Raw genomic sequence first — 4,776 nt, 5'->3', positions numbered from 1 at the left:
TTTCCCAAATGCATTTTAGGTCCCTTCTATTATCTTGTGCAATTGACAGGCTCATCGTCACATCACTGTTCATCAGAAATCATGTGCATTTAGGGCCACCACGCTTCAGAAATGAAATAGGAGATGCCAACCATGTGACTTAGATACCTGCAGGGCGCCTGGAGCAGTATGTTTTTTTTTTTTTGTGTGTGTGTGTGGATTTTTTAATCTTGACACAATGCACTAATTAGTACAACTTCTATAAATGGCCATATATTTATAATGGCCAATATTATTGCATAATAAATGATCATTCATTTCACTTTTATTCAGCAAAGTAGTCAAACAACAGTACCAAAACAGGATATGAACCCATGCACTGACATCTTCCAGCAAAAGCACAACCAGATAGGAACTCAGTCATAACAATGCCCCATTACTGCATCAGTCTCAGACAACCTCACATGAAAACGTAATAGTTAAATGCTGCACGCTAAATTTAAATGCTGGCAAGTCTAACATCAATTTTGAACGATCACTTATTAACTTTAACCACTAGATGGTAGCAAATACTCAACAACTGATTGAGTTGGAAAACATAAAGGTCATCTTGTTACAAATAAACCAGAAGTCAACCTTAGACAAGACAAAGCTTGGATTTGTTTTGTTTCCCAACACAAATGTAGTGAAACTTTAAAATCTAAGCTGTATAAGAGTCTTGATAGACTAAAGCAGCTGTCTTAAGGTTTTGTTATTCAAACCTCAGAGCTCAGATTATCTGACCAACACTGAGGTCAGAGCCTGGACAAAGACAGGTTAACATTTTGTTGAAATGAGGAAGGTCAGTATTATTTTGCCTGAAGTCAGGACCAGACCAGGATGTAAGGCTCTCCAAGTTCCACAATCTCAGATAGACTGGATCAGTGTTGGGCTCGGCGGCCCCCGGCGTTGGGCTCGGCAGCCCAGTAGAGCAGAGGAGTAGGGGGCACAGCAGGCCGCACAGAATACGTTTGCGTTGGGCACGGTGGCCCCCGGCGTTGGGCTCGGCGGCCCAGTAGAGCAGAGGAGTAGGGGGCACAGCAGGCCACACAGAACACATAAAACAAAATTCGACGCTCCCTACTGTGTTGAAGATCTTCAGGATGATCAATCTGGAAAATAAACCAAGTGAGAAACGAGTCACGTTAATTAGAAGTTACATTTGTCAAGTGATTGTTTGTTAAATAGAAAACTTGAGTTTGACTCCACATGGTTCTCACCTTGTCTTTCAGTTCCAGGAGTGGACTGTGACGCTGGACAACTTCGGCCTGGTCTCCGTGTGCAGAAACCTCAACGTATCTGTTAATTTTAAACACTGTTGATTTCTTCTACTAAGACACTGATTCAAAAGGCCAACATAAGCAAATAAAAAGCCAAAGCTCACTAACTTTTCTACCTCTGTCGTTCACCTGGACCAGCCGTCAAGTTGTAAATTAGGAACAACTCCACACACGTATGGTTTTTGAAGCGAGCGGCGCACTTTTTTCATTGGCCTCTTCTGCCGCATCTTTGTCACGTGACTACACCGAAAAATAGCCTGATTGGCCGGCGGGGCCCGCAGCTGTGGTTTGCTTTATCTTGTACAGGTGTTTTTAATAAAGGTGATCAAAAAAACAATTACACTTATCACACTTAAAGACCCATCCGCTTTATTACCAATAAACATATTCTCTTGTGAAGTAGAGTTAATTAAATATATTTTCTTTGAAAATGCTTACATAAGGAGGAAAAACACAGTAGTAATAAAAAAAAAGAAGAAGAAAAAACAATGAAAACGCTTGTAAACTTCCTGGGTTCATCAGACGTTTTTTTAGGTATACTTGTTACACATTACAGTACTGAGTAACTCTTTGTATTTTAATGTGCTGCTAGAAAACTGTAAAAAGAACAGAATGGCAACCCTATGAGCATTGACATGAATGACACTTTATAATAGTTTATATTATATATAATATTATAAGTTTCCGCAGCATCATCAGAAGTACTATCTTTTAGACGCAACATAAACACAGTAATTCTGTCCAGCCGGATTTTAAGAACATATTTTAATTACAGGCCATATTTGAAAGAACATGGTTAATATTTTGAGCGATGTCACCTATTAACTTTAACCACTAGATGGTAGCAAATACTCAACAACGGGAACAAGCTTAGCATCAAAAAAGTAGAGCTTTTCAGGGGTAGTGGTCTATGCTTGGTGTTGTTAGTCAAAGTCCAAGTCAGAAAGAGCAAGAGAGTTTAGAAAACAACCAAATAAAATGATTAGTTGTTGATAAAACAGAGAAACAAAGCCAACAATCCAGAGCAACAGACCATCATTGTTAGGGTTAGAATGCTTTTTAAACACTAAGATTGTGTCCTGTTTAATTTGACTAAGTAAGTGTTTATGCATGTGCACATCATGCATTCAAACAATTGTCAGAGTCACTATCATGACTGAGGTTGGGGCAGCAGCTGCTCATGGTGTTAATTCCTATCAGATGGCCTCAGTGTCTGCGTGGGCAGCCTGGAAGAGCAGTGAGCAGAGGAGCGGAGATGCCAAAGATAGCTGGGCTTGGTCCAAATCTCCTGCCCATGTTTACTGGTACGCCCATGTCACGCTCCTGCGTGTGTCATTGTTGGCATCAGTAGGTGATTATTAAAAGGAGCACAGCAGGTGTCCACCCTGGGACCCCTGGTCTTTACGTCAAAGCAGGGGGCATCTGTGGACCCAGCTGACTGCCTTCATTTCCCAAATGCTTGTCTGTGTTGTTCAAAATAAGTGCACGATGTTCGTCTTCTTTTTTGTTTTAAAAAAGCCTGCATACATTTAACTACAGCTAGCTTACAGAAGATTCTTCTTCTCTGTATATTGGCGCTTGTTAAAGAACTAACTGGTGCATTACTGCCACCATGTGGTCAAAAGATACATTGTAGCTGAGTTTTTTGTGGATAACATATCTCATATCTTCATGACAAAAAGAGTGTTTATGTGACATTGTAACATCTGACACGTAATGGCGATGGACTTCCTCCTCCTCTGGTGCCTTTCACTTCCTCCTTCTACTCTTCTTCCTCCTGCCCAATAAGCCACTGCACCACACGTCAGTGGAAAATGATCAATTTTACAGTAGAGACCTCAAACATCAGCTCAAAGAGATGTTTGTGTTTCCCGGACTTTAAAGTCCCTGCTCGCACAAACAGATTTATGTGGCTCACAGCCCTGCAGCAGACTGTGAAGGACTTTGACCTAAACATGGAGGTTTCAGCATGTGCTGATTATGTTACAATGATTAAAATCAGCCATTTATATGGAGCCTGACGAGGACTGAGGATTCCAGAGACAATGAGCCAATGAGAATGCAAACTAATTTCAGACATTTGTATCCTTATAGTCAGTAAACATATGATTGAAATGTATTTATTTTATGATTTTGTTTTGTAAAAAAAAAAAATTAAATATTAGTCCAAGAGTCACAACTTTAATCACCGATGCCAGGTCAATATAAAAATCAGTGATCTAATTGTCATCTTAGATTTCTAATACTATAGACATCTTATATAATAATATATAATATAATAATATAAATGTAATACCTATCACATTGTGACCACATACGTATATTCCAGAATTGAATAACAATTCTGACTTCGATTGCTAAATACTGAAAAAGGTTCAAAAATTGAAACAAATTCTGAAAAGTACATATTCTCTTTATTCCTTTTCATCATTTGAAGGGTGTCCGCCTTTGTTAGAACCTGGTCAGAAACATAAAGGAACGTTTATTTTCCTCAGGGCCTTGAACTGTGAGCTTAAAAAAAATATAGTTTCATAAGTGGATATTTTAGGGCTTAGGGAGTGTTAATAGTCAAATGCAATTTGTGATCAAAGAGCAGGGAAAGGGTGGAAGAGGTCACCTTCACCCTGATGCACACACACACACACACACACACACACTCACATTTGTGCCCCTGCTGTAAGAGCAGTTTTAGCTGGAGGAAGGGGCGCCACGCTAAATGATGTTTTCCCAGGTGGACACAATTACCTGTTTGTAGAGTATGCGTGGGTTTCTAAGTGTGTGGCTGCACACACGACTGTGAAGTGTCTGTCTCTCTCTCTGTGTGTGTGTGTGTGTGTGTGTGTGTGTGTGTGTGTAAGAATTATCCCCCATGTTGTTTTTAGGGGATTCAGGTCTATTACAATTAGGAAGACATGAATCAAAGTGGTCTGACTTCCACGCTCCTCCGCAGACGTCCTCCAGGTAGACGAGCGTCTGCTGAACAGCTGAGAGTCAGACAGAGTCCTGACGCTTTTCATAATATTACCACTTAAAGCTAATACTCTGCAGACAACCGTGATACCTAAGCAGTGTCCAGGGTTTATTTAACAAGCGGCCATTCATTCCCGCTCAGAGGAAAGCACTCACAAAGCCAGAGAGAGCAGGACGATGATGGGTCACTGCGTAGGGGAGCTGAACACAGACTCTCACTGTTTAGTCCCAGAAAGCATGAGAAGCCGTGGCTAATCCTTAGCCTGTTTGTGCATGTGTGTGTGTGAGAGAGAGAGAAAGAGAGAGAGAGAGAGTGTAAAGCAGGATACAAACACCTGCTTCACTGCTTATCAAATTTAATTTTGTGCGTGTGCCTCGTCCTGGAGTTCAAACCAACACGTGTCTCTTTAAAAGCTGAAATCATTCACAGGTGACTTTGTTTATTTGATCCCAATTAAGCCTCTGCCTCTGCCCACATGGAAATCAAACCAACTTAAGGAAGAAAAAT

The sequence above is a fragment of the Cynoglossus semilaevis genome, unplaced genomic scaffold (assembly GCF_000523025.1).
Source record: "Cynoglossus semilaevis isolate Cse_v1.0 unplaced genomic scaffold, Cse_v1.0 scaffold1282, whole genome shotgun sequence".
In the NCBI taxonomy this organism is placed as follows: Eukaryota; Metazoa; Chordata; class Actinopteri; order Pleuronectiformes; family Cynoglossidae; genus Cynoglossus; species Cynoglossus semilaevis.
The sequence above is the reverse complement of the archived record's forward strand: the minus strand, read 5'-3'. Positions refer to the sequence as shown.